Genomic DNA, 15250 nt, shown 5'->3' with positions numbered 1-15250 from the left:
AGTTTTTCTTTTATTGTTTCAAGTTTTTATTTAAATTCTAGTTAGTTAACATAACATTGATTTCAGAACATTGATTACATCACTCATGTAAGTGAGTGATTCCTCACTTACATGTAACACCCAGTGCTCATCACAGTGCCCTCCTTAATACCCATCACCCATGTAGCCCATCCCCCATGAACCTCCTCTCTAGCAACCCTCAGTTTCTTCTCTATCATTAAGAGTCTCTTGGGGCGCCTGGGTGGTTCAGTCAGTTAAGCATCCGACTTCTGCTCAGGTCATGATCTCATGGTTCGGGAGTTTGAGCCCCACATTGGGCTCTGTGCTGACAGCTCAGAGCCTAGAGCCTACTTTAGGTTCTGTGTCTCCCTCTCTCTGCCCACCACTCTCTCTCTCTGTCTCTCTCTGTCTCTCTCTGTCTCTCTCTCAAAAATAAATAAACATTTTTTAAAAAAGAGCTTCTTATGATTTTTCTCCCTCTCTTTTTTTTCCCTTCCTCTATGTTCCTTTATTTTGTTTCTTGAATTCCACATATGAGTGAAATCATATGCTGCTTGTTTTTCTCTGACTGACTTACTTAGCTTAGAATAATACTCTCTAGCTCCGTCTGTGTCTTTGCAAATGGCAAGATTTCATTTTTCAAAAAATACTTATATATTTATTTATTTAGAGAGAGAGAGAGGGAAAGGGGCAGAGAGAGGGAGAGAGACCAAGCAGGCTCCATGCCCAGCGCAGAGCCCAATGCGGGGCTCGATCCCACAACCATGAGATCATGACCTGAGCCAAAATCAAGAGTCAGGCACTTGACCCACTGAGCCACCCAGGTGCCCCAAGATTTCATTCTTTTTGATGGGTGAGTACTATTCCATTATATATATTCTATTATATATATCATATATGTGAGATATATATATATATATATATATATATATATATATATATATATCACATCTTCTTTATCCATTCATCAGTCAATAGACATTAGCTATTGTTGATAATGCTGCTATCAGGGTGCATGTGCTTCTTCAAACCAGTATTTTTAAATCCTTTGGGTAAATACCTAGTAGTTTTACAGATCTAATGACTTACGTAATATTGCATTTTTCTGATTATAGAATATAACCTTATTGTAGAGAATGTAAAAAAAAAAATACAGAAGTATATGTGGAAAAAATTTTAAAAATCACTGCTGAGAACAATCACAAATAAAAAAAAAAACTATGAACAGTATAATACTCGTGTTAAAAATAACTAAATATACTAAATATTATTTTGAGATTTATTCCCTTTCTTTCCTAGTCTTTGACCTGTGTTTCTGTGTTCTCAAAGTTTTCTCTTTTTTTTTAGTTTAAATTATTTCCTCTCTCTCTGCATTTAAAATGTTGTATAATTTTTTAATCCTACTATCAAAAGAGCAGCTGTCCAAAATATCAGTTTATTAGCACAGGGGCAGAGAAGCACAGCTAGGATCTGGCATCATTGTATATTTAAATACTTCTAATGATCCAAATGTAGCCCTGCCAGAGTCTTCCAGCTGTTAAGAAAGGTAGACGCCAGGTTTATGAATTCATCTCTCCCAAATCAACTTATTCTTAGAGTAAAATAATTTTTTCAATAAAACAAAACATCCTTCTGCAGGACACAGTCTGAAATGTGGCTAAAATATCTTGTAATTTAAACATACTATGTTCCTTATATTTAGTTTTATACAACAACCCAACCAAAGGCTACGTGTAGTAGAAAGTCAGAATGAGCTACATAAGAATCACATTCTGCCACTCACATAAAGAGCCACTCTGGGTACTTACACACAAGAATAAAGTTATGACTTAAATATAAAAATGAAAAAGGAATGATATAGAATGAAAAGATTTTGGAAGCACGTGGTATGTAGGAGAAAACGCAGAACATCAAATCACAGCAGAGAAATAAAAAGGAAATTGAAAAATTGAATTAGAGGGGGTAAGATGATAATTGAGTTATTTCCAGCTAATATCACAGAAGTTTGTTTGCACCTAATCGCGACCAGTCCAGACAATACCAAATGCTTATGTTGACCAGCCCCTGGTTGCGGCTGGGGAATAACTCCGCATACATGGAAGCGTTATTGGCCACATTTGTAGGAGGGGACAGAGTTCTGCTTTTCAAATTCTCCCAACAATCAACAAGCAAACCACTCCCTGAACGATGTGTGGTGAAGCACACAGAGCCTAATTCTCTTACAGCCAACTACTCACCACAATTCATCATATTTGGCTTCACGTTTCTCAGTCTGTTCTGGAACATTTGACCTGGCTTTGATTGTGCATTTAAAGGCGATCTGTTCTGACTGGGGCTCCCCAGCTGGGCAGGAAGATTTTGTGGCCTCAGGCCATGCAAAACAGGCTGCTTGTCTACATCTCTGCTTACAGACCTTCACCAATTGTTTTACAAAGGAAAAGAGGTCAGGGTAACCCTTGGGGGGAGGGAGGGTAGGAATTTCTTATATATTTTTAATAATTTCCAAAGTTTGAGGAGGTTGTTAATTAAAGCAGTTTGAAAGGTAATTTGTAGGGGTTCCTGGGTGGCTCAGTCAGTTAAGTGTCCAACTTCTGATTTCAGCTCAGGTCATGACCTCAGGGTCGTAGAATCAAGCCCCATGTAGGGCTCTGCACTGAGTATGGAGACTGCTTAAGATTTTCTCTCTCTCTCCCCCTCTCCCCCTGCTCACACTCTCTCTCTCTCTCTCTCTCTCTCTCTCTCAAATTAAAAAAAAAAAAAAAGTCACAAAGAGTAATTTCTGATACCTCCTGCACTTAACTAGAAAAACAAGTCCGGTACTCAAGGCTCTCTGAAATTTACCCAAGTATCATCATAAATATTTTAACATAACCCTTTTCTTGTCATACTGGTTTATTTAATATCACCTCCATACACAACACCATTTTAACTTTTGCACCTTCATTCAAGCATGAAATATCTTTCCAGTCTCATGTTGCTGCCCAGGGCTTCCCAATCCTGAAGGCCCAGCAGAATCACTCATATGTGAAGCTTTTCAGAGTATCCAGAGTGGAGCCCAGGCACCTGAAGTTTCCAAAGCCACCACCGATGATTCTAAGGCACAATAAGTTACAAATTACTACTTCATGCCAAGTTCCCCAAATGTTGATGTGTGAGTGAAATATAACACTGACACAGTTGTTCAGCAGAAAAAAAAAAAAAAAAGTCAGTTAGCCATTTCTATGTCACTCCTTCACAAGTAATGGAAGAAAGAGCCACTGGCGAATCCCCCCTCCTACGGAGGCAAAACTCTAGAGGCAACAACACAAAGTAAGCCTACTTCCTTATGTCCTCAGGATAAAATTTACTGAACTCAGAAGTGTCTTGTTATTTTAGTTGTTTAGGGAAAGCATCATTTAACTATCAAGATGGTGCATAAGTTTGAGAATAAAAATAGCTGATAGCTATTGCAAGTGTTTGGTTTTCTTTTATAATAGACTTTGATTTTTTTTGAGTTGTTCATTTTCCTTTCAATGTATGTCTTTTCCCCCTTTACATATCCTAGTGAGTTGCTCATTGATTTTTCACTGGTGACTGCAGAGGATGTTTTGGAACAAGTCCTGTTACAACTTGGAATCAGCCAAAAACTTGTTGATTTAAGAGATCTGTTTGATTTCCTAAGCCAGACCTATCTGGTGATGCTGCCTGCTGGGAGAATGCCCATCCTGAGCTTGCAAGACTGAGGAGACTGCAAAATTATTGTCTCTCAATGTCACAGCTGAAGGAACTAAAAGACCTTACATAGCTCTTAGCATTTAAGAATCTCTGTCCTGAGAAGAAAAAAATAAAGTTAAACCAATATGAAAAATCCAAAATGAGAAATCAAGAAATTCTCATCCTAAACCATACAAATAAAACAGGGTCGGGGGAGGGAAGCAAGAAAAAAAAACTCACCTTACAATTCCCATTTGTGCACCAGTGATTGCCCAACATCTAACAGTCTAGTCTGGAACACAGTAGGTGTTTCTGTAATATCTGTTGAATGGTGAATTAACTCATAGATAAGTTAACTACTTCTGAGAAAATGCTGGTGGATACTATAATAAACTTGGAACTTGAATATCAGTAAGACCAAAAGAAAATAATGTAGATGGATTTTAATAATAAGATATATATAATTATCATTTACATGGTTCTTTTGTTGCAAAAGACAGCTTAGGTTAATAAAATAGTATAGCAGTCTAGTTAATAGCATGGGAATAGTAAGAATTTTGGGTTTGACACTTGTTAAATGGATGACTTTGGGCAAATTACTTAACCTCACTGAACTTCATGTTTCACAATGAATATACATCAATTTTAAAATTAGGAAAATATTACTAAATTTTAAAATTAAAAACTGTGCCTTATGTAAAAAAAAAAAAAAAAAAAAAGGATAGCTATCCCTAAAATAACATATAAATATGGTAAAGTGCTAGAAGTACAAAAGGCGTAATTATTTGAAAAATGAGATATTGACCAGAAATGAAAGGGCAGCATTAGAACAGTTTCCCTCCTTCCCACCACCCCCCCCCCAAAAAAAAAAAAAAAACAGAAAAGAAAATAATTTAAAGAAAGAAATGTGGCCAAGTGGGAAACAAATTCCTAGAACAGAAAATGGTAACCCTAGTAATTATAAAGACATCACATATGAAAATTCCTTACCTAATAGGATTTTGGCTGGGTGAGGATTGTTTAGGCTCGACGCTGAGTGTAAAGCCTGCTTAAGATTCTCTCTCCCTCTGCCCCCTAGCCCCCTTGTGTGCGCGCTCTCTCTTTCTCTCTCAAATAAGAAATAAATAAAATAAATGGGAAGCACAGCCACACTGGTCACCCAAAGGAACAGAACCCTAAAAAGGACAGCTATAGACGTGCAGGCAGTAGCTGTGATTAGGAATAGCCACGTCCTTTCTTACAGCCTCCAACCCCACCATAACTAGAAGAGAGCCGGACTTCTTGTGAATCAAGCTGTACCATATTTAAAGTGTCAGTGGAAATAACATCAGTGACGGTGTTATTGTGAAAGACTTCACAGTGCTTCTTGATTAATTGACTATAAGGAATCAGGGTAGAAATGGTTCAGCAGAATTCTATGAACATACAAATGTATCTTGCCCAACTAAAATATATTTAACAGACTGTAACAAGATATTACAGGTAAATGCTTCTTGTGATATGGTCTGAAGAAGAGAGGAAAATCCGTGCAACTTAAAATATGGCCTCTACAAGTTTGCTTGATGTTGAATGTTCCCCATTCTTGACTTCACACATGAAATTTCTAATGAGGCACAGTGCATATAACCAGTAAGATACTGTATAGTAACTAAAATCCCAGGTCTTAGAAGTAATCAAATTGAGATTCAAATGCCAACTTTACTACTTTCCTATCTTATGACCTTACAAAATATTCTTTAAATGAAGTCTTTGCTTGTTCTTAAGAAAAATGGTATAGTAATTCCAGAAAGTTATATTGTTTCAAGGGTTATAATAAAATGTGCATAAATCACTTAACACTGTTTCTGACATATAAACAATGTTAAATAAATAACAGCCATTACTGTATTCTCAGAGGAGTATACAAAAACAGGAATAAGGAAACAAATGTGGAATGTGTTCGTCATGTTCTGGAAATACTACCTATGCTTTTCGTTAAACTTCACAATTCACCCAAGGTCACAAAGACAGTAACTAGTAGAGTTTGGATTTGAATATAAGACTATCTGACTTCAAAGACCATGCCCTTCTCACTAAAATTCCTAACCTGAATTCTGTTAGTATATCATCAGATAAAAATCCCTTTTCTCTTTCTTTTCTCCACACATCACTTATAAAAGATGATACCTTTGTGGACATGGTACAGCTGAGAGGAAATGTTTGATCAGAAGAATGAAATAAGCAAAGCCTCAGAAAATTTGGTCCAAAAAGAGGAGACTCCCCAGTACCATGTGAGCTCACCCAGGTGCCAAGGGAGTGGGGGTAGATGAAGAGGAATGAGGAGAAAATAAAACAGACTATTGAGAACCAGGAAGATGAACTACATAAGCAGCCCTGTCCAACTCCAAACCCTTCCCAGACCAAATATTTAAATTTGGAGTCATATTAGAAATCTTAACATTTTATAATTATGTATCAAACATTGACAGTTCATTCCAGTTAATTAATGTGTAGGGATATCAGTCACGTACACTGCATACTTTCACATTCTGTAGAGATAGAAAGGAGCATAGATGCAGTCTCTCTCTCTTCAGGGAGTTTGCCAGGTGGCGCTTCTGTTAAGACATTCTCAGATAAAAATGACACTAACATACACCACAACGTTTCAGAATCATTTCATGAGCAGTGCTCACAAACATCTATGGAAGGAACTCAGAAACCAAGATATGACTACCAGTTGGATAAACCAGGGAAAGGTCCACTTAAGTGAAACTTTGAAAATGTATTTGAAATAAAGGAGGGGGGGCTCATATTTTGGAGGAGGCAAAGCAATAAAGTAATGGGCATGAGAATAGCGCTGTATGTCAGAACAGTAGTAATTTGCTTTGGCTGGGGATGATAATCTAGGTTGAAAAGTTATAAAATAAAAGGCTGAGAAAAATAAGTTGTTGCTGAAGGATAGAGGACTTTCAGTCTCAGGCTATGCTATTTCATTTTCCCTTTCTAATAGGAAGAAAACTTTAAAGTTTGGGTTTTGTTTGTTGTCTTACTCAAGGAATGATGATCAATAGGCTTAAAGATATTCTCTACTGACAAAAGTGTTCTTTATCTTCATTCAAGCTTTCCTCTGGGTACCTAACAGTGTTTTAAGGACATTGATGATTCTCATGTCCCCTCAAAGAGAGGATATATAGCCATTCACTAGGTAAAGACAAAGATGAAAGTATTGTCCAGCTCACAAAACAACCAAAATGAGACATCAGATTGCTAACAGTCAGTTTCCAATTTCTAGGTTTGAAAAAAATCCTGTTCTTGAAAATCTAGGAAAATTACTTGATATGTGAACCTCAGTTTCTTTCTTGCCCAGCCCCCACCATGGGATTTATAGAGATCTAGGCAGTGATTAATATGAAAATTTTTAAGGGGCGCCTGGGTGGCTCAGTCGGTTAAGCGTCCGACTTCAGCTCAGGTCATGATCTCGTGGTTTTGTGGGTTCGAGCCCTGCGTTGGGCTCTGTGCTGACAGCTGAGAGCCTAGAGCCTGCTTCTGATTCTGTGTTTCCCTCTCTCTCTGCCCCTCCCTCACCCATGCTCTGTCTCTCTCTGACTCTCAAAAATAAGTAATGAAAAAAAGTTTAAAAAATATGAAAATTTTAAAAAAGAAATGCTTTGTTGACAGCTAAGTAGTAAACAAATGCAAAACATTGTAAAAATTATATCGACTATTGGAACAGGGAGCATTTGCTGACAATACATGGTCACAATGTGGTGACACGAGTGACCATGAGTCACGTGAGTGTCTTGCCCACACTTCCCTTGAGTCATCATCTTCCCTGCTCTGCCACTTTTGTAGACACACAAACAGAGGTTCAGAGACAGGGTAACTTGTTCAATCGTCATAAAGAAAATACCAAGTAGATAGCCCCTATGGAAAACAGTAAGGAATTTCCTCAAAAAATTACAAGTAGAACTACCATAAGTTCCAGCAATTCCACTTCTGGGACTATATCTGATGGAAAGGAAAATGCTATGTTGAAGAGATCTCTGCACCCCCATGTTCATAGCAGCATTATTTATAATAGCAGAGGTATGGAAACAGCCTAAGTTCATAGATGGATGAATGGATAAAGAAGTTATAGTGTAGATAGATAGATAGATAGATAGATATAGATAGATACACACTACATGTGGTAGTATACATATATATGTGTGTGTGTGTCTATCTATCTATATATGTGTGTGTGTGTGTGTGTGTGTGTGTGTGTGTATCTGCACACACACACACGCACACATACACAATGGAATATTACTCAGCCATAAAAAAAGTGGAAAAACTGTCGTTTGTGACAACATGGATGGATCCTGAAGACATTATGCTACATGAAATAAGTCAGAGAAAGACACTGTCTATGATCTCACTTATATGTGGAATCTAAACAACAACAAAACCAAATTCATAGAAAAAGAGATCAGATTTGTGGTTACCAGAGATGAGGTGAGGGGGAATTGGATGAAGCTGATCAAAAGATACAAACTTCCAGTTATAAGACAAGTAAGTACTGAAGATGTCATGTATAGAATCATGATGTACTACTGCTGTATGGTAATATTTAAAAGAGTAAATCCTAAGAGTTCTCACTACAAAGATAAAGTTTTTTTCTTTTTTTATATATCTTTATGAGATGATGGATGTTAACTAAACTTACGCTAATCATTTCATGACATATGTAAGTCAAATCATTATGCTGTACACCTTAAACTGAAAAATAAAAGATAGAAATGGTAGTTAAAACTCCACTCCTCATTTCTTCTCCCCAGTTTGATCTTTAAAGTCAAATTTCAGCCCCAGTATAACTCTCAGGAAGGTTTTTGGTGGGTTTTGTTTTTTGTTTGTTTGTTTGTTTGCAAATATTGACATGCTGATTCTAAAAATTTACATGGGAAGGCAAAGGAACTAGAATGGCCAATTCTGAAATTGTGGGAAAAAAAAAAAAAAGAATAGTCCGAGCCCTCACATTTCTGGATTACAAAATTTATTCTAAAGCTATCAAAGCTATCGTCATCAAGGCAATGTTTTGTCAAAAGGACACACACATAGATCAATCAAACAGAATGGAGAGCCGGAAACAGATGACACAAATATAGTCAACTGATTCTTGACAAATGTTCAAAAGCAAGTCAATGGAGAAAGACTTTTAGAATAATTGGATATCCAAAAAGAAAAAACAAACAAACAAATAACTTTGATCCATACCACCTACTGTATTTAAAACAAACAAACAAAAAACTTAAAATGATCATAGACCTAAAACTTCTTCTAGGAGAGATCTGCATTACATGGGGTATGTCAGAGAGTTTTTAGATACAACTCTAAAAGAACAACACATAAAAGAAAATATTGATTAGTTGGGCTTTCAAAATTGTATACTTTGGCTCTGTGAAAGACCTTATTAAAAAGATAAAAAGACAGTCCACAGAATAGGAAAAAAAATATTTGTAAATCATATATCTGGTAAAAGTTTTATATTGAGAATATATAAATACTACCCAAGTTCAATAATTAAAAACAAAAACACCAGATAGAAAATGGGCAAAATATTGGAAGAGACACTTTACCAAAGAAGCTATATGGAAATCATCCTCATTATCCTTAGTTTTTAGGGAATAACAAATTAAAAACACAATGAGAATTTGCTATATACCTATTAAAATTTTAAACTATGACAATATCGAATGTGGATGAAGATGTGGAAGAATTGTAACTATCATACACTGCTTGTGGGAATTCAAAATGGTAGACACTGGAAAGCGGTTTGTTAGTTCCTTTTAAACTTAAACAGACCTTTGATATATGATCCAGTAATCCCACTACTACGTATTTATACCCAGCTAAATTGAAAAACATATGTTCACACAGCTTTATTCCTAATTGCCAAAAACAAGAAAGAACCTAGATGTTTTTCACAGGAGAAACAAACTCCAAAATATCTGTACAATGCAACACAGAAATTATCTATTTATTCGTGCAACAATATGGATGAGACATGAAAGCATTTTGCTAAATGAAAGAGGCCAGATCCCAAAGGCTACATATTTTTTTGATTTCCAGAAAAAGGGAAAACTATTGGGATGGAAAATAAATTAGTGGCTGCCAGGGTTTGGAATTATGGGTTGAGTACAAAGGGATAGTTTAAGAAATTTGTGAGGAAATTGAAACTGCATACATTTGCCAAAATCCATAAAACCATACATTACAAAGAGGGAGTTTTACTGTATGCAAAACAAAAACTAAAAAACACCGACTTCTATTCTACCCTGATTTTAATTTTCTGGTTTCTTACCCGGTCACATACATAAGTCTAACTTACAACCTTTGCTCTCATTTTTCCTTCCCCATGTTCAATGCAGAGACAAAAATCCAGACACATTTGACTTTTCCCATGACTCACTAAATCTCACCTGTGTGCAGGAAGACGTGGCTATTATGCCACGTGGCTATTATGTGCTTCTCTTTGTGTCTCTCAAAATATATTTTTGGTTACACTAGTCACAAAAGAGGCACTCAAAAAGTTCCAAGAAAAAAAAATTAAGGCCTTTAAATAGTCCATGAATAAATCAATTTAACTTTATTTTATCTAGACTTCCCTAAACTTAGTTGAACTCAGGATTTTTTGTTCATATCTACTAACTTTCCTTGGAGGTGGTTTAGTAAAATATACTTTGAGAAACATTTATGGATGTTGAAATACATTTTTGCACTTTGGATAATACTTAAAAGATTAATTTTGGACTCAGAAAAGGTACTGAGGTCTTAAGAAATTTCAAAGATTGGGGTGAATTGTTTTGACTGCCAATTTAAAGACCATGTGATATTCATGAAGCCTGTTATATACATATAACCATTACAAAGCCACAGTTCACATAGTCCAGTCCCACAAAGGGGTCGTAATTTAAAGAATCCAATCTGTGTGATGAAATTAATTTCAAGATAACTTGTTATTTATTTAGTAACTTATTTTTTACTTAATAATTTATTTGCTTAATATTAACTTAGTATCTTGAATACCATGAAAAAGCTGCATTGTCCGTGTAATATTTTTTTAAATCCCCTTTTTCCCTTTCCACTGCATTTATATACTAAAACTTTTTCTAGCTCTCTCTTCTTAACTGCTCCTGAAAAACTCCTCAAACCTTCACTACCTCGTCTCTTTTGGTTCTGCTTCACTCACCATTTACTCTTGAATTGCCACTGAGGTCCAGGGAATCTGGCCAGGAAGGACTTTCTTCAGGGAGGAAAAAAAGGGGAAGCAATCAACAGGCCCAAGCAGAACCCTCTTAGCAGGCAGAGGAAGGAAAAGCCAGGAAATACTTAGTAGTAATATTTATTCCCCATTAACTACTTAAAGAGGGGCATAGTGATCCCTGAGAAAGACTTTTTAACAGTAAATGATCAGGCAGTCAACGTTAGGGAAACTGAGGGCCTCCATCTTTTGGCCCCGTTGTGACCATTGTGGCCAATTTTCAGTTGGGTAAATTTAAAAAGGAGTATAAAACTAAGAGACCATGCCAGTCAAGGTTCAGTCAGGATGGGGTGCCTGGCTGGTTCAGTTGGTAGAGCATGTGACTCTTGATCTCAGGGTTGTAAGTTTGAGGGTGTAGACATTATTTAAAAATAAGATGTTTAATTTTTTAAATGTTTATTTATTTTGGACAGAGAGAGACAGAGAGAGAGAGAGAGCGAAGGGCAAAGAGAGAGGGAGACACAGAATCTGAAGCGGGCTCCAGGCTCTGAGCTGGCAGCACAGAGCTGGGGCTCGAACACAGGAACTGCGAGATCATGACCTGAGCCAAAGTCAGATAAACCGACTGAGCCACCCAGGCACCCCAAAAAATAAAATCATGAAAAAAAAAAGGTTCAGTGAGTATATTTTGAGAAGCCAAGCAGTTTCATGAAGGGAAATCCATGGAGTGATCTAGGGAAAGATGTCCGTGTGACCACCACTCCGTGGATCCACACCAAGCTTCCAGAGAGGGGCTTAGGGCCGTGACTGCCCAGTAGGCACAGCCACTGGAAAGAAGAGCTGGATACAGATGGAGGAGAGTGAGGGCAGGCTAGAACTCTTGGTCTAATCTGTGTGTCTCTCTATTAGAAGCTGAAGAGCTTGAGAGAGGAATGGCTGCCTCCGGGCTTCAGACCTTCTGGATCTCATGCAGATATAGATCTCTTTGGCCAGCTGTAACACACAACTATGTAGGGGAAAGGATCCTAGGAAATGTGGTTCCTAGCTTGATGGAATCACATAAAGAAACCTAACACAGGGGTTATTAGTGAAAAGAAAAAAGGAAAACATCTCCTTTGTGGTTGAAAACGGCATTTGCGTGATTCAGATTTAACAAGTTTTGGGGGGATTTCCACTCAAAGTCAGACATGATGGCAGTTATTTTTACATAATGTACACACACATACACACAACTTCTTCAGTAATATCACACTATATGCTACTTTTCCCCATTTCTATTGGTTACAAATGAGAAAAATGAAGAGTTTGAGTAGATCTGGAACTTTACTGACAAGATGTAAACAGCAATACTCTGTGAGACAATATTGTGCAATGGTTAAGAGATATAGTTCCAGAGTGTCTGGGTCTAAATCTTGGGTCCTGTCATATAACAGTTGAGCGATCTTGGGAAAAAATACTTAATTCCTCTATTCCTCAGCTTTGTCATTGCAAATTTCAGATAATACCCACCTTACAGGGTTGTTGTAATAATTATATATGATAATATATGTACAGCACCTGGGGTTAAAAAAAATAGAAAGTCCAATTTAGGAATGATTAAAAATAAGTGTTAGTGAGATTCCTGCTTATGCCTATAAATATAATTTTTTAAAGACTCAATTGCTAAACAGAAGGGTTTTTAATTATACTTATGCATTTTTTTAAAGTTTATTTATTTTGAGAGAGAGAGAGAGAGTGAGTAAGGGAAGGGCAGAGAGAGAGAGAGAAAGAGAGAGAATACCAAGCAGTCTCCACGCTGACAATGCAGGGCCCGATGTGAGGCTCAAACCCACAAACCATGAGATCATGACCTGAGCTGAAACCAAGAGTTGGATGCTTAACCGACTGAGCCACCCAGGAGCTCCTATACTTAGGTATTTTTAACTTATGTTCTCTCTTTTTTGCTATCAAAATGCTTATACCTATCATTATTTAATAACATACAGATAACTGAATATGTTACATATATCATACAGTCCCAGAATCCAGAATATTCAGTTTCTAAATTATAATCTGAAGTTATACATAGATATGAACTGACATAAATAATTCCAAATTACTGAATAAACAACTGAAAATAATTGAGTTAAAGAGAGCACAAATTATATTTTAATGACTTAAAAAATAAAATGGGACATTCTATTGCCCTGTATATTGCTAAATCTATATGTCTGCATGAACTTTCTGCTAACACAGCTTCATAATCTGGATCTCTGCCTAAATTAATGTCAAACCATTAGGCCTTTCTCTTTATTATTTCTTGATAATCAATAGTGATCTCCTGTCCTTGGTTCTTCCTTTATAGCTATTTATCCTAAATGGGACAATCATTCATTTTGCTACAATAAGTAAGACTGTGTCTCCCAAATTATATGGCGTTGACTGTCACTTGTTCACCGTTTTTCACTCACATGATACGCTCTTTTCTGCAATCCTAATTAAAGCATAATGTACTTCTCTAGATCATTTATAAGATTCTTAAAAAAGGAAAGACCACGGACAGAAAATATGGTTTGATTAGCATAAATTGGATGAATTTTAACTCATACAAAATATTAGCTACCTTTCAAGTGTTCTGATCAGAACTATTAGCATTGGCATGTGCTTTTTACCTAGTAATAGTGCAAATTAACTGGAAAGGGTTTTTTTATTAACTTCTCTGTTCTTCCCTTTTATACACATGAAGACATGGGAATATTGACTGATTCTGTATAGCTCGTTTTAAATTAATGGCTTATTTTTATCCATTCACATTATTCAGCAAAGTGAGAATCAGATTTAAGCTATGGATGGTCAACCATTTCAAGGAGCAATGAGCAGGCGGGGGCCCACCCGTTACATTTCACTTATATTACAACCATATGACTCCTAATTGAGGGATTCTCTGATCTAGAAGACAATGAGTGATCCTTAGCAGCGATATCCTTCAAGAATGCAGGTCCTCAGTATGTGTCAGCATGTGCTACAACATATGGTATGTATTCAGTCCCTAGACAAAGTTATACTTAAAAGAGTTATGACAGTTGGCTAGCTCATGCTTTATGAGGCAATGCCACATTTGGCCAGTAGATAGCACTCAAGATATTTCAATAAATGAAGAGAAGGCATCTTGGTGTGATGATTACTCTGCTAAGGAAACAGACAAGTTCATTTTAGATCAGTAGAGGGGCAAAATAGATGCTTCCAAATGCTTAGAAATTGGGATTTTCATACCAAATCTCAATAGCCTTTTAATGTAAACCTGTACTTTATTAGGATAGGAAAATTACCCCACTTGTTTTCTAACAGTTTCTGTTTGAAGGCAAGGAAAGTACCATCCATTTGACACAGCTTGAAATAAAACATGAGAGCAGCACTTGAATAGAAATGCTGGGGTCCAGAGGGACTACGAAGTGAAATATGGCAGTTGTATTTTACAAAAAGGCTCAAAACGCAACCCTGTAGGATTCATCCATCCTGCTAAAGAGCACAGTTCAAAAGCTATAGGTATTTCCAAATACAATGTTTAAACAAATAAGAACCTGGCTGTAAAAAAAAAAAAAAAAAAGACCCTAATTGCTTGAAGCTGGTAGACAGTGCCTTGGTGTGGTTAAAACCACCGGTATATGTAGCTGCTGCTATGCTTTGGTAAGTGATGGCTTTCATGGTGTGTACGGAAGAACTCTTGTACCTTTAGAGGTGGGAATAGCTGCGGGCTACTCCTGTGATTTTGCACCATCTTCCACAGGTTACACTCCCAGTTCATCTGATGCAGCAAGTATGGGTCTGTGCTGACAAACAAGATGCTGGGCATGGAGGTGTTGTCCAGGCAGATACAGAAAAGCAGAGTGTGAGAAGTTAGGAGATGAGAGTCATTTGAATATCTAGCAAAGAAAACTGGAGGCAAGAAACGACCACGTCAAGGAAAAAAGACATCTGAAAAAGAATCTGTGAGAAAACTAAAGAAACAACTTCAACTTCCTTCTGCAGAAAATCAGTGGTGGTTGGAAGGTGTCAGGCTATTTACAAAAGTCAGCTCCTGGGAGATTTTATTCCTTGCTCCCTGGGGCTCCAACCTCAAGCTTCCTGCAGCGGCTGCCCCAGCCTCCTTTAATGCACTTACACACCCAGGATGGCCAACCCAATATTCTGCTCAAAAATTTCTTAATCTAGCATCAAAATGCCTGAAACTACCTTCAGACTTTGAACTTGCTATTAATGGGAATCATTACAATGCTTCTCTTGTCATTGTTTGATTTGAACTGTGTTTGGACAGTAGCAACCAAGAGTGCCCTGTTAATATGTGAGGGAAGTAGGGGG

The sequence above is a fragment of the Panthera leo genome, chromosome C1 (genome assembly GCF_018350215.1).
Source record: "Panthera leo isolate Ple1 chromosome C1, P.leo_Ple1_pat1.1, whole genome shotgun sequence".
NCBI lineage: Eukaryota > Metazoa > Chordata > Mammalia > Carnivora > Felidae > Panthera > Panthera leo.
The sequence above is the reverse complement of the archived record's forward strand: the minus strand, read 5'-3'. Positions refer to the sequence as shown.